We start from the raw sequence: 17044 nt of genomic DNA on the forward strand, positions 1-17044 counted from the left end.
GAAAAAATATCTCTTGTTTTTCCTGCTTTACTAGTTTAGTCCAGTTTCAGAGTTGCTGATTCCTGGGCTTTGGTTGTAGTTCCTGTGTACTGTTTCCTTGCCTTATTTGGGGGAAGGGAAGCTACCTTGCTTTCCTGCTTTACTAGTTTAGTCCAGTTTCAGAGTTGCTGATTCCTGGGCTTTGGTTGTAGTTCCTGTGTACTGTTTCCTTGCCTTATTTGGGGGAAGGGAAGCTACCTTGCTTACCAGTGGGAGTGGGAAGCATTGAGCTGCCTTTTGTCCGGCTTTGTGAGGTTTCAGCCAGTAACTAGTAGTTTATTGGTCGTTTTGGGCCAGTTTCTAGCTTTTTCCAGCCCCCTGGTATAAAACACGCTAAACGCGCGTTAGCGCGATTTAGAGCGATTTAGCGCGGAGCTGCCACTGTTGCACACTAGGGCAGTGCCAGTTAAGCAGGTTTAAACTATTCGGGCTACCTAAAGTCCACTCTTCAAATTTTCCCTTAAAACTACCTCCCTCGAACTATACTACTGATCAAATCAGCATATCCTATAACTAAAAAGATCAACTCTACTTGACTCCAAGTAGACTATTCTCTATCTATTAAACCTAGCACTTGCTCCTACAGTACTTATTACCTTGATACGGCACTCTTGTCATAGATAGTACCCCAAAAAGGCAACCCCCATTTCTCGGTCACCCACGTCCCCGGAATATTTTTAAAGTTTTTCGTCTACCCTTCTAGCATGTCGAGGGATCAGTTGCTAGTGTCCTCTCCTGCTCAGCTGGTGAACCTGGGAATATTGAGGCAATGTTTCAATTGCCTCATGAACACAGACAACCCTTTCCTCCTCCCACAAAACACAAATACATGCGAGAGATGCAACTATACGGCCAAACTGGAGGCTGAGCTCTCTCAACATAGGACTGGCAAGACCAGTCAGGAGGAGAAGGTTACCACACACACTATAGACCCAGTCTCACATAGTACCATTACAACCTCAAATCATACACATAAACACACAAAGACATACTCGGAGGCTGTGATCAAAAATCTACCAAAACAGCAGAGGCCACCAAAGCAGACACCCAAACAACCACCACCTCAGAACACAACACCCGCAACACATAGACCTCACAGTCAGAGTGTCAAACAGTCACAGCCCTTAAGGCCAAACACAATGCCAGACACACTAGTCATTGGTGACTCCATAGTCAGACACACTGATGTCCCGCTCACCAGACTGAGTAAGGAGAAGGTCACAGTAAGCTGCCTGTCGGGCGCTAGAATCCGCCACATAACGCAAGCACTCAGGTCTCTCAACAGCAGGTACAAATATGACTCAGTCATTGTCCACGCTGGTGTAAACGACCTGAGATGTACCTCCTTGGACTACATGAAAAGAGACATTGAGGAGCTCTGATTATGTAGCCCAGGCAGGTATGACCCTGACCTTGAGCAGTATCCTACCTTCACCAAGAATGATGCCACAATACAGAGATAAGATGATCAGCTTTAACAATTGGCTTAAACACTGGTGTCATTCAAAGGGGATCCAGTATCTGTCTGCCTGGGATGACATGCTGGACAAGCCACGCTGCTTCGCAAGGGACGGCTTGCACCTGTCACCCTGGGATTCCGGATATTGGCAAAGGCTCTTGCCACCCCATAGTGCCTTTTTAGGCAAGGCTCAAATTCTAAACCTACCACCCTAGAACACAAAAAGGAAAAAACTAAGGGTAATGCTGCTCAATGCCAGAAGTCTAAATCTCAAAATGCACGCACTCGAGGCCCTTCTCAGTATGGAGAACATCGATGTCTGTGCTGTGACAGAAACCTGGTTCAAGGCTCCTGAGAGCACCCCAGCGCTATCAGGTTTTACCTCATATCATGCGTTCCGGCCCCAAAATCCGGACAATACCAAGAAAGGAGGGGGTATCCATATTCATCAAGGACACCCACACCTCAAGACTGGTGGCAACGCATGATGCATCGGAGACCATCCAGGTGCAATTAACCATAGGCAAGACTGCTCTGCAAATTGTAGCATGTTACAGGCCACCCTCACAAACTCAGGAAACTCACATGGCCTTCCTGAAAACACTAGAGGGGATAAATGTATCACCAAACACCATCATACTAGGTGACTTCAATTACCCTAATATAGACTGGGAACACTACTCAAGCCCAAACACCCTAGCCCAAAAGTTCCTGGAATTCATAAACTCAAATGCCATGGAACAACTAGTCACCATCCCCACAAGAGGAGATAACATACTTGATCTCATCATCACGAACATGGGAGCACAATGTTCAACACCGAAGTATACCCCTCACTGGTGAGATCAGATCACAAACTAATCTCGCTGGAGGTCCTCATCCCACCCCACCTGAAATAAAAAGACCACAGTAAAGAACTTCTCAAAAGCCGACTTCACACTTCTAAAGACTAGTGTGGTCTCCTTTCAGGCCCCGAGCCATGGAAAACAATACTCAAGCCACTGAATCACTTACAAACGCCTTCTACCAGCACCTGCAGGACTGCCTGGATAAGGCAATCCCAAGCAAAACAAAGACTCTTTGTACCAAAGGCAAGCGTCCAGTCTGGTGGACCCCAGCCATAAACAAACTCTACAACAAAAGGAGGAAGCTACTACAAGATAGAGCAAAATCCTTAAAAGGTAAGACACCCTTGATCACTATAAGTAATAAACTAAGAGCTCTCATAAAATCATCCAAAGCAAATTTCGAGAGAAAAATAGCTAAAGACTCAAAAGACAATCATAAGGCCTTCTTTAGCTATGTTAGAAACCTAGGAGGAAACTCCCAGATATGCTCAGAACTAGTTCAAAATGATGTGAAGATTACTGATCCTACAGACATTGCCAACATACTGGCTGACAGGTTCAGTGCAAACTTCTCCCCCCCAAAAGGAGAGATATCTATACCAAATGGGTGCAGCCCCCAAACAGCTCCAGCGGGCGAGTGAGAACTGCTCTCCAAAGCAAAAGACACAGCATCCATGGGACCCGATGGTGTCCCCGGCTGTGTGCTCCACGAACTCAGTGAGGAATTAAACCCACAGCTAGGACAGCTGTTTAATCAAAGTCTTACCTCTGGATACGTACCCAGGAGTGGCGCACTGCAACTGTGGTCCCACTTCACAAAGGCGGTGCCTCCACAGACCCTGGAAATTACCGCCCATTAGCTTGACAAGCCTTATCTGCAAAGCCATGGAGAGGATCATAATGGACCTCATAAATAAAGACATAGGGAATTTGCAGACTTTGGATCCAACCCAGTTTGGCTTTGTCAAAGGCAGATCATGCCTTTTAAACTTGGTTGACTTTTGAAACAGTCACCAAAGCCATTGATGAGGGAAAGGCAGTCCATACAGCCTACCTCGATCTGGCTAAGGCCTTCGATACAATACCCCACTCGGGTATCATTGAAAAACTCATCAGCTTAAATGTTAACCCATACATCACAAGATGGGTTGCAAACTGGCTGAGTGACAGAACCCACAGGGTCAGAGTTGCTGGCGCCATGTCAGACTCAAAGCCTGTCACAAGTGGTGTCCCACAGGGCTCAGTCCTGGGCCCACTCTTGTTTGGCATCTACTTTTCAGTACAAGCAAACACAGGAGGGTTATGGCTGACAAAGTTTGCAGATAACTGCAAACTGGGCCATAGTAGAAAACACATCTGACACAGATATCCTTCAGAAGGGTCTCACAGAAACGGATAACTGGTGCCAGAGCCACGGCCTAAAGTTAAATGCCAAAAATGCATAGTCATACCCTTCGGGAAAAACAAGGTTACCCCTAGCTACCAAATAGGTGGCAATCCACTGAGCACAGAAGAAGTTATCAGGGACCTGGGGACCCAGGTTGATAGTAGTCTGTCATTCGACACCCATGTAGCTAAAGTAGTTAGGAAGTCCTTCTACATTGCCCACCTTATCATGAAGGGATTCTCATCTAGATCAAGGGAGGTCATAGTCTCCCTTTACTCATCACTCATCAGACCAATGATTGAGTACAATGCCCCATTCGGAATGTATCTGACCCGACACTTGCAGCAGCTGGAGAGGCCACAAAGTTCCTCACCAAAAGGATAAAGGGTCTCAAAATCTGTCCTATGCTGCCCGACTGAAAGAACTCCAGCTCTATTCAGTCGCTACCGCTTGCTCAGAGGTGACCTTTGCCTAACATACAAGGCCATGTCAAACCCAGATTTGATGAATATGCTTCACCTCAAAAATCTAGATCCATCAGAGCCACAAGGGCGGAGACTTAAACCTCGACACGGCTATTAATAGGACGTGCTGGAGGGATAGATTCATCACCCAAAGACTCCCTATGCTGTGGAACAAAATCCTGGTACATGTGAGGCAGAGCACCTCGCTGGCCTTGTTCAAGAGAAATCTTGACCAATGGATGGGAGATCGCAGATATACCCCAGGAATTACCTCAGTGTCACTGCTCGACAGAGGCACAGCAAAATAATGGGTATAGTTCCCCATACTAAAGGGGTGGCGTAAGCCACAAAACAATGGGCTAGGCTTATAAATGCCCTCGGGCAGATAGCCTAGTATGAACCTATGAAACTTGAATGTTAACACAGCAGGGAATCAAACCAGTGAAAACAAATGTTGAAAATACCAAAAGGTTGAAATCTCTGACTGCAAGGAAGCATTGCCAGCACACACTTAGAAACCACACCTCACTACCTTCTGTCCCCTGAATACATAACAATAAAATAAGCAGGGTAAATTCCCCAGTTTTATATTAACTGTATAGAACATATAAAATAGTAAAACTCGCTGCTCTATGAGATTTCTCATCGTAGTAGCTGTAAATATTGTATATAGTTGTGGGTTAATCAAATAATACTACTACTTTTTTTAAATGCAAAGCTGTCAACAGTATTGTTGCTTATGTGTCATTTCCTTGTTTATTGTAACCTTGCTTGTAAATGATCTATATGGCCTTACACCCAATATGGTTGTATTCTTTGTTTTGTATGTATGTACCCACTTTGTATATTGGACTGTTGTACATTTGTTGGTAAATTATCTCTGAAATATATAAAACAGATTTCTGAGAAAAAAAGAAACCACACCTGCAGGGGCTTCCCATGCTAGAGTGATAGGGCTCTGGCATGCTTCCTTATAGGGAGACCCAGTAAGAGTGCAGCCTTACACTGTTCCAGTGGAGGAAAATGTAACTGCATGCATCATGCACTATGCAGGCTGCTTCTTGCTGGGTCCATTTTATGTAGTACTAACTACATTGTGTTGAAAAGGAATTCACCATGAGGTCAATCAGCTGTCTAACAAAATCAAACACAGTAGGCTATCATATCTCATGAATAATTCTGAAATATTTGAATACAATTTTCCTTGTTAGAAATGTTAAATTCTACTTCACAAGCCACTGAGCATGCTGTTGTGTGGTTATGATGCAGTAAATGCTGCCCCAGGACTGCTGCTACTGATGCTGTAATGTGCAGAAATGCATAGACAAGATTGTTGAATTTTCCTGATGATGTTAAAACTCAGTTAATTAATTCATCTCTGAGACCTCTTGTTCGGCAATTCTACAGTACAAGTATGAAAGAAACTGGAAGAAAGGGATAAGTTAAAAAAAAGGAGTTAAACAGCTCTTTCTGTCTCTTATTCCTAGATATCAAAGGAATTATACATCATCCTCTGGTCTTTTTTTTTTCAAAATTCCTTCATAGACCCCTAGCAAAAACAGCTAGACAACAATATAAGAAAATACTAGCAGAGACTGTTTCAAATAGCAAAGGAGATAGATCTTAAAAATCCTCCTTTCAAATGAAATCCCAAATGATTACCTATGCCACCTTCTACAATCTCTCCCGCTGCCTTCATTCCTCAGAAAAGATACTCTTAAATGCCTGGGTTATAAAAATAATCAAGGATGGTTAATGGCTTCATTTGGCATCCCTTCCACCTAAATCAGGGATACCTCGTTCACCAAAAAATCATATCCACCTGTTTCAAGTTCTGTCAGATTTGCTGGACCAGCATGTAACCGAATCAATATCTCCATCCCACAGGGGCAAATGTTTTTATTCCTGAATTTTTCTGGTTCCTTGAAAAGAAGGCACATGAAAACCAATTTGGACTTTTCAAAGCTAAATACCTTTCTTTTGGTAACACAATTCATGATGCTGACTTTGTAAACTCTATTCCCATTACATTTCCCAGGAGTGTCATTTATTTCTTGTAACCTTGAACTTAAAACATGCCTAATTGCACATCTCAATCCACAAAATACATAGCACAGGCATTTTCTAAGTTTCTTTGCCTTGGTATTGCATTTTTAGTTCATATCTTTGCCTTTTGGCCTTTCCACTGCTCCAAGAGTTTTCACAAAAATGCCCGCTAGACAACTCCTTATCCATTCTACACAGCTCTCCAGGCTCCAGCTATCATTCCATCAAGTTTACTTTCTAGATCTGGCCCATCCGAGCATGTCCACTGCAACAGAATTTCTCAAAATTCTGGGTTTCATGACTTACTCCATCCTAATGGTTCCATTTGGCAGATTACACATGAGGAAAATCCAATGGCATCTCAAGTCAGTTTAGATCCAGCATCTTTATCACTTATCTTACCAGGTTCCAGTGCTCAGTTTCATCAGAAAGGAACTGCTATGGTAACCATTCTGGCATTGCCGAATCTGGGCCACACATCTCTTCCCTCTTCCTACTCATTCAGTCACAACAGGCACTTCAGACTTTGCATGAGGTATGGCTAGTGTCCGAAGACATCAAGGTTCAGGGAATTTGGGAGTCTCATTTCAAAAGCAAGCATGTAAATCTCAAGGAGATGAGAGCTCTAATAAAAACTATCAAATTGTCAGTTGTGGATCCCTGGGACATTTTTAGTGGTATCAGATGACAGCACAGTGATGTAGTATCTAAACAAATAAGGGTAAAAAAAGCCATAACCCTATGCTGACTAGACGTGAATGCCTGGGAACTGGCAATGCAGAACACCCACACTCTTACAGGCCACATACATTTGGTCAAAGCAGAAAACAATAGCAGACAGTTTGAGAAGAATCAGGATGCAGCCTAATGAGTGGATGCTATACATAATGGCATTCCAGGACATTGTTTATCTGTCGGGAACTCCTCAAGTAGCTCTGTTTTCCTCCTTTCTAAACAGACAACTAACCCAGTTCTGTTCTGGGTTCCCTTACAAAAAGACCTGGAAAACAGATGCATTTGCTATCCCATGGATGAGAATGTTGCTGTTTGCATTTCCCTGCTTTCTCTGATATCCAGGGTTCTTTTAAGGACCATGGTGGACCTGACAAAGATGCTTTTGGTGACTCCTGTTTGGCACAAAGGTGGTTCTTCCTTCTCATGCATCTAGTCAAAGACAATTACCTTAATGTCCCTGAAAGTGGATCTTCTCACACAGGACAAGGATCCTTAGTTCACCCTAACATTCAAAATCTCCATCCAGCAGCCAGGATGGTAGACTTTTGATCCCATTTAAACACGTTTTTTGTAACAAGTGCAGGTATTAAAAGATTTTAAAACAACTGGCTAATAGGAAATCATACTTGACAAAATGAAAAATATTTTCTAGCTCATATCATAAAGCAGAACCAGACCCATTTCCTTTGGGGGATCCTTTGTTTCTTTGCATCCTGAAAATTACTCAATTCTGGTCCAGGCTACACTTCTAAAAAGGCACATTTTTGGTTGTTTCTGCTAGTCTGCCCTTTCAGTTCATTCACTGGGCATTTTAGGACAACATTTATGATTACTAGACTTCACAAGGTTCATGATTTTACCTACCATACTGAACATGACATGGAATTACAAACATATATATGTAGGTAGGTATATTATGCAGCTCTGTATGTATGCTTATTTATTTATATTTGTTACCTATGATACAGAAATGATCCCAACAAAACATTTTTCAGACAACTGGAGATTATAAACTTATTGAAAAACAGTATAATTTTAACATTAACAATCTGTAGTAAATCAAGCATGAAGTTAAGAGGAATCTGAAATTAATTGTATGCTACACAATGTACCTAGAAATACATATTATATATATATATATATATATATATATATATATATATATATATATATATATACACATATACATATACACACAGCAATTGTTAGTGAGTAATGTGACAAGAAAGATGGCTATAGAATAAGAAAAGGACTGTGGGAACCACAAAGACTACTGTCCAAAAAAAGTTTAATAAAAACTTAGCGCCTCGGCCCAAACACGTCCCCACATACCTTTATCTCACTATTCACTTCCCTGCTGCCACTCATTAGTGTTGGCAATTGCCCAAACTCCCACTGAATTAAATACCTGTACAGGTATCCAGGCCCAGAACTTCGGTCCTAATCCAAAAAACTCTCATCCATTCCCTAAACCTAAATCGAAACTACCAATCAGTTTGCAAAGCTTCTCCTCCATTCCCCTAAGCACAAGATCCTTTCTGCTCATTCTCTTAAGCTAAAATCTCCCTCACCTCCCTAACTCGAACCCTAACCTTATGCTATCTCCCAGTCACCCAAAAACCTAAAATTCTACTTCCCTCCCTAAACCGACCTTATGTTAACTCCCAATTGTTCCCTAAACCTAAAATCCCCCTCCCATCTCTAACCTTAACGTTATGCTAACTCCTAATTACGCCATAAACCTAAAATCTCTCCCAACCCTAACCTTTTGCTAAGTCCCAATCACTCTCTAAACCTAAATTTTCCTTCCCCTCCCTTATCTTAACCTTTCAGTCACTTCTGTTAACCTAAAATTCCTCCTGTCTCTAACCCTAAAGTCCCCGTTTTCCCTTCCCCACTTACCTATTCCATGAAGAGACCTTGATTGTGTCTGATAGTTGTGGCAGCTATGTGTTTGCTGTCATGTTCAAGTATCTGTTTGAGTAGTTGGGCGGTCGGGGTTACAGCTATTCAAGTCCATGGCTGCAAGTCAGTGGAATTCAAGCAAAGTCTCAAGCAGCTGTAATATTTTCCATAAAATCATGGGACTGAAAGGATCGTCAAATGACAAAAGAAATATCCTACACTTTCCATGATGAAATTCATGACTCACGATGACTGTTTAAATCAAATTGAATGTTTGTGTCTTTCTGCTTTTCCCGGTTAGGGGTCGCCACAGCGGAACTCCAGTCCGCTAATGATTGGCAGTTGATTTTTATGTACCGGCTTGCCAGGCCTGACGCACAACCTTCAATGAAGGTACGCCCATTCACGCATGTCTCCACGCAGAAGACGGTCTAACTGAAAATCGAACCGGACATCGTCTTACTATGAGGCGACAACGCTACCGCAGCACCATCACCGCGGGTACTTAAATCAAACTGAATAATTGTACTAAATTAACTATGTAGCTGAATGCTAGATAGGATGTATGATGCATGGTTGGGCATTGTCAGTAGTACAGAAAGGGTACATGTTCTGTTTTGGCCTGAAATGTCTTGCCAAGTATAAGCTATAGAAAAAAAAAAAAAAATAGACTGTCATCTTTTTAACACCTTTAAGAGTCCCAGTCTGTTTTCTGTATAGGACTGGTATGTCTAGCCTCAGGTTTTTGGGGACTTATTTTCCACAAGCAACACTTAAGATGCAATAATACCTCATAAAATCTTAGAGCATGGTCTGAAGTTGCAGCTGACTTGTTGCAGTTCAGGGACATTCATTATCTCCTGACTGTTATTCCATGTATTTGGAAATCATCAAATTAAGAGATACACTGAAAAATCAGGGCAGGAATGACATTGATGAAACCCATTAGTTCATGATATGGCATCCCTGGTATTCTCATCACTGATAATGGTTCACAATTTGGCAAATAACCTCTTCAGCAAGGTACCCACAATCACATGGCCAAGTAGAAAGAGTCACAGAAACTATAAACAATGTAATGGACGATGGGTTGTCAGTTCTAAGCAATATTGTTATACAGCATGGGCTGAGTATAGAAATAATCCAATACAGCTAATTAGACTGAAGACATAGTTACCTACCTCATCTGTTTCAGCCAGAGAAAATGCCAGCTGTGTGAGTGGCTTGAGTAGAAAGCCAACAAAACAACAGGTGTGCTCTGACTGACAACAGGTTTGCTGTGACTGACAACAGGTGTGCTATGGCTGATAACAGGTATGCTATACACACATACAAATATTTCAAGCACGGGCATTAATGCCCTTCTAGCTTGCCAATATACCAAACCCCTTGCTCCCATAACAAGTATCCAGGCTGTTCTTAAAAATACCTAAACTAGTACTTGCTTTAATGTAATTTGGTATACTGTTCCAAGCATCAGCTACTCTGTCAGAGAACCAATTAGTACACTTTTCACTCCTATAGAATCTTCTACATAGGTTGTCTGATGATTCTTTAGTACTTTTTGATAACCCCAAACATTCCCAGATGTAGTTGTCACTAAATGCCCTATATACCTGAATAAAATCTCCTCTTAGATATCTGTAAGAGACACTGCACAAGTTCAGTTATTGTAGTCTTTCATAATAACTTACATTTTCACATCTATGGATACCCTTGGTATATTTCTGCTGTACTCTTTCCAGTTTATTCATGCTTGTTTTCTTATAGGGTTTCCATATTATTATTCCATACTCAAGTTTGGGTCTAATGTAACTAATCTTTTTATAAAACCTATGGTTCTATAACTATCATTGACCAATTGGTTGATATGATTAGAAAAACTCATAGCTGAATCTACCCATATACCCAAGTCCTTAAATGAGCGTACAGTTTCAATCACTGTGTGCTGTATTAAATATTCACCTTTCAATTTATGCCTACTAAATCTCATATGTTTTTGATTTATTTATCAGCATATTATTCTCCTGTGCCCAAATGGTTAATTTAGTCAAGTTATTTTGCAGACATGCCTTATCTGTAACACATGTAATCAGTTTACCCAATTTCAGGTCATCTGCATATAGACTATAGAACACCTCAGATGAAAAAGTTAGGTCTGAAAGATACAGTCTAAACATGTAAGGGCCTAGGACAGAGCCCTGTGGGACACCCTGACTTTAACCAAGGATTTCGCCTGTCCAGTTGCTGTAAGATACTTGCCATGTCCTATATGTAGGCCATGCAGCTATCCATCTTATCAAGGGTACATCAATACCTAGTTGTACTAATTTATTGATCAGTGTTATGTGTATGACCCTATCAAATGCTGAAGTTAAATCTATATAAATCACATCACAGCACAATTTTTCATTCATAGCTGTAATTATATTGTTATAGAACATCATGTTACAGGTGGTAATAGATCTGTTTTCAACATATGCATGTTGATATATGGTTTCAAGTCCCGACCTATCCAGTTCTGACAATAACTTATCCAATATTACCTTCTCCATTATTTTTCCACAACATGAAAGCAGACTTATGGGTCTATATGACTCTGGGTTTGTCCTACTCCCCTTTCCCTTAAAAACAGGTTTGATAAGCGCATGTGTCCAATCTTGAGGAATCTCCCCATATTTATATGACCTAGTGAATAAGAGATATAATGGTTCTGTAAGTTCTTCCTGAAGTATTCTCAGGTCACTGTTACTAATTCCGTCTCCTCCCTGTGCTTTGTTTGGATCCAGTTTGCATGGTTCTTTCTCAATATAATCTAATTTTATTCCAGTATCTGGGGTTACCTGGATGTCACTAGGACAACTTAAAACCCATTTTGTGCAGCCATACTGTTTTGCATAAGATTTTGTAATCTATAATCTGTTGTGTTTGAGAATAAACTTTAGAATCTGCACACAGTTTATCAATTTGACAACAGATGTGCAATGGCTGACAACAGATGTGGTATAACTGACAGCATGGCACTTTCTACAACAAGGCCTTCAGTGATAATCAGAATTCAGAATCCAATCAGCAAACACTTGAAACAATAGGAAACTGTTGTAACTGCTTGAGCTGAGACAAAAGAATATCTATATTTCAAACATTTTGGAAAACCCTTATGCAGTTTAGAACATTGATATGTTTAAAAGAATGGATATAAAGAACTGTTCTACCTAATAAGTATCACAACTGACAAACCAAGAATCCATTCCCAAATTGTACTCTTTATCTTGATAGTAATATTTATTAGTTAATACTTCACCTAGAGGAAGGGAAAACACTAAAGTACCTTATGATGGCAATATCTCAGATGTGACTGTTGCACCTGCCATCACCTCACCTTCTAGATCATAATACTTACCAGATGATGCTTTACCTACAGGAAGGGAAAGCACTCTTGTACCTGATGAGTTTTATTTAACAGATGTGACTGATACCTGTTGTACCTACTATCACCTCACCTTCTGCTATTGAATTGTAAAGCGTACAGCTTTTGCAGACTGACAATGAGCCATCCACATGGAGTGATTTTGTAAGTTGTTAACTTGTTAATATAACAAAGACTGAGCTGTATAGCTGCTGTCTGAGCGCTGCAGAATCTGTTTTAGATTACTCTTCATTGCATTGTTGTTTCTATGTGCATGCATCTATTTCATATCATTATATGTATGTTATGCAACATTCCTAGTATAGAAGCTCATAGTGTAATATAATGTAGAGTACTGAATATTTTCTGTATAAATATAGAATTTAGGTTAAGGGGGATGTAACATATAGTACTTTGTGTCTTTAAGTATTCCATAAGGCTGAGTGCCTGTGGAATGTCACATAGCATTTGTTTACATTTTAGTTACAGCCATGATAGTAACACATATGAAAGTTCTTTGTAGTCAATGATGCAGTATTGATTCTGGGGTCTTCTTGCCATGCCGAAGCTCACAACTGGCCCAGTTTCCAGAATATTTACATCATTGCTAGCTGATGGATGTCTGAAGTCCGACATCAGGACATCTGGGTATAAGAAGGGCATCTGTCAGTGCCTTCTTCAGGTCTTTCTAACTCTGTAGTCAGATGTGCTTCATGTGTGCTCAGTATGCTCTCAGCCAAATGGTTGACTTGGTTTTCCAAAGAACCTTCTTCTTAGGATCAGATAAGTACCCTGTTGTGGAAATTTCTCTATTAATTTAATGTTCAAAAAAAATCAACAACCATTTTAAGGGTGGGAAATAAATCCAGCATAAACATTTTCATTCATTTTATTTGTTCTGCTTGAGGCCTCAGCTTAATATCTTATACTGTCCCGACTGTGTCAAATTCTGTGTGAAAACTCCAAAATGTAGGCCTGAGGTACTAGCCACCTATATGGAGTTCTCTTTTTTAATTTCTCCAAGTCTTTTGGGTTTCTAATACCATGACAGGAATGGACCTCATTCATAAGTCAAAGTATTATTAAAGTTCATGAAATTGTATTGCTTCAGTCTGATGTTCTGATGTCAGCGAGAAGTGCTCTTTGTAACACCCACAATGTGCCTAGTATTTACTTTTTCTGCAATTCATGGTTTCCGGCCATACCATAGCACTACCACTGCCTTACTCACTTTTACCAACACTATCCTTCAGCATAAAAACAATGACTATTTCTCCTCTGCAACTTTCCTAGACCTATCTAAGGCATTTGACACGGTCCCACACAGACAGACAACTCATCTCTGTTCTCAATAACCTATCCTTTTCTCAATCACTCACCAACTGGTTTCAGCGCTACCTAACTGGCCGCCAGCAATCCATTGTTTGGCAGAATGACATATCTCCCCAACTTCCTGTCTCTACTGGTGTTCCCCAAGGATCCATCCTTGGACCCTTACTCTTCTCCATATTCACCAATAATCTAGTCACTGCCACCAAACAAGCCTCTCTCATACAGTATGCAGATGATTCCACCATCATCTGCTCAGCCCAGTCCCTACCCGAACTGCAAAAGGTCACACAGGATGCCTTTTCGTCTGTTGAAACTTGTGAAACTTGGCTATCTGATGCCCAGTTAATACTCAATCCAAACAAAACTAAACTTCTCATCTTCCAACCTACCAAACATACTCAAAACTACGCTCATTTTAATATTACAGCCAATGACAACACCATTATACCCCCAACAGATCACATCAAATTACTAGGAGTTGAGATAGACAATAATCTCAAATTTGACATTCACATTTCCTTGACCATAAAAAAGTCCACAAAAAACTAGGAGCGCTATACAGAAATAAGCAATTCTTCACCAAAACAGCCAGGATTTCAGTTGCTAATTCCCACCTTATCTCCACCATTCTCTACACCTCTCCAATATTTACCAACCTTAGGCAAAGCTATCTAAATAAACTCAAGACCTGCTACAACAAAATCGCCAAGTTTGCCACCGGGGCCTCCTACCATAGTCACCACTGTATCACATTTGCGGAACTTGGCTGGCTAGAACTCCCTCACCTCCTTCAGTGGTACCAACTCTCACTTGCCCACAAACTAGTAAACCATCGTCTGAAAATCCCATCCCTCCAAAATCTACTCCAGCTCTATTATACCACCAGACCACTATGCTCCAGTAACAAAAAACAATTACAGTTAACCAGAGCCAAGAACTCTGCTGGAGAAGCACTCTTCTCCAACTCAATAGCCAAGTTATGGAACCCCCTCCCCTCCCACAATAACCTCTGTACCATCATGCACTCACTTCAAAGCTGTACTTAAATCTCACCTAAAAAATGCTGGTTATGCCCTTGTAACACTCCTCACTAGCATCTCCCACTCCACTCTCCCTCAACCTCTCTTCCACCCCACTAACTACTTTGATTACAGCCAACTCTGATGCTTGAAAGCTTACTATTTATATCACTGCTGTAATTTTTTACTGTAACAATGTGAACACCTGCTATTTAATTATTAGAATACATGCCATCTTAGATGGCACAGATGTTATGTGAGTACTGTATGTATTATGTTATTCATCATGAACTAGGACTGTATTACTATTACTTTTATACATTCATCTACACCTACTTCTTGTAATCATGTATTTAAATTCATCTATGTTGTGGAGCTTTTCTCCCCAGGCCACCGCTGAAAAAGGACCTGTGTCCAGTCGGAATTTCCTGGTCAACAAATGTTAATAAATAAATAAAATAATAATAATATGGCATTACATGTATCAGTAACATATCTAAGTATGATTGTAAATTCTTTTTTACATGATCTATTGCTTCTACTGCTATTGGAAATGTCTGGGCATCCTTCTTCCACACTGATTCATAGGTTCATAGGTGTGTATTAGGCTAATGACCCTGGAGCCTTTACAAGCCTAGCCCAAAAAAAATTGCCCAGGCACCATGCCACCTGATGTTAGTTCAAAGTGCCCATATCCAGTAAGGCAACTGGAGTGATCCCTGGGGTGAACTTTCTGTTACCCATCCACTCATCAAGATTTTTCTTGAAGAGGGCCAGCGAGGTGCTCTGCTTGACATGAATGGGAAGCTTATTCCAGAATAGGGCTGTCCCTCCAGCATTTTCTGTTAATTGTGGTAATGAGATTGTGATCTCTGGAGCGTGTGGTGTGGGGGGATTGGGATTAGAACAAACTTCGTGTTGATCAAGATTGAACACAGGAATGGTTAAGGAGAGGCCCTTGCTTCTGCCTGCAAATCCTGGTATTTTATGACTTTGTGTCTTTCTGTATGTAAGACACTAATCAATGCTACTTTTGTCTTCTTTTCATCGTCTGCTGTATCTGGTTTTCTCGCATCTATTTTGTTGGTAGTGGGTGATCCCATGTGATATAAACTTCATCATTTTCTATAACACTTTGTGGCTCATGTTTCCAATGTTTCTCAGCTACTTCAATATTATAATGTTTGCAAAGTCTCCAAAGCAACAATCTTGCCGCATTATTATGCCTTTCAGTATACAGTACTTCTGCTATAAGTATATCACAACCAGCAACAAGATAAGTGACTGCCAATTCTGTTTTACAAAACCTAGATTTGTCTGTTTCTCCCACATGTTCAATGGATTTTGTAAACCAATGTGTATGCAGTCCATTGGCTTGGGCTGCCAATATTAACCTTTCGTTTTTTTATTTAAATTCACCTCTCCTTAACCATTCCTATGTTCAGTCTTGATCAACACGAAATTGTTCTAAGAGTTTTTATACTTGCAACTTTATGTATGTATTTTCCACATTTCTTACTTCTCATCTGATGCTTCACCTTATATTCTTTCTTTTGTTTTGTGGAACCTTCAATTGCTACCTGATTTTTATCTACTTCTGGTTTGATATCCTTTCTCACTTGACACCAATATCCTTCTGCTAAACTAAGCAGGGAAGTTGTCTTAGACTTATTCTCCCCATGTTTTAAAACTTTCACTATGTTTGGGTCTTGTGAGGTCAGCAGATATGTATGCAGTCCTATGATTGCAGATCTATACATGTAATCAATTTCGAGGAGGCCCATACCTCCTTCAGAACCAGGAATATATAGCCTTGGTATACACTGATTTTTATAAATCATTCAAAGAGCATGAAGCATCCTTTTTGTTTTCCTGTCCAACCAGTCCAATACCTTTTGGGGCCAGTCAATCACTCTAAAACTGTAAGTTAGGACAGGAAGAGCAAATTGGTTTATAGCTTGGACTTTGTTCCTAGATGTTGTCATTATTAATTTTAGTCTTCTAAAATATTCCTTACTAAGTTTTATTTGCATTTGTTGATGTTTTCTTGTTGATCCTTCATCAATTCCCAAATATTTCTGTCTCAGGCTGATGTTTTCTTGGTGGTGTAGCTTTCCTTCTTTAAAGGTTGCTTCTGCGCATTTATCAAGACAGAATGACATTCTTATATTATCTGAAAACATTTTGACCACTTGCAGCTGTGCTTTCAGTTCCTCATTTGATGAACTATACAGTTTTAAATCATCCACAAAAAGTAGATGAGACGTCTCTACACTTTGTTGTTTTCTGGGAACCAAATTGTAGCCATGACCTAATCTGTTAAGTAGACAGCTTAATGGGTTAAAGGCAAGACAAAAGAGCAGCTGTGACAAAGAGTCACCCTGAAATATTCCCCTTTGAA

General features: G+C 40.5%; 1 protein-coding gene across 2 annotated transcripts in view; it reads right to left on the reverse strand.

Moving 5' to 3' along the window:
• RASGRP3 (RAS guanyl releasing protein 3) overlaps nucleotides 1-17044 on the reverse strand; it is a 1166392-nt gene that overhangs the window by 368125 nt on the left and 781223 nt on the right. The window lies entirely within an intron of this gene.

Source organism: Protopterus annectens, chromosome 1.part2 (genome assembly GCF_019279795.1).
Source record: "Protopterus annectens isolate FY-2018-M chromosome 1.part2, PAN1.0, whole genome shotgun sequence".
Taxonomy (NCBI): Eukaryota; Metazoa; Chordata; order Ceratodontiformes; family Protopteridae; genus Protopterus; species Protopterus annectens.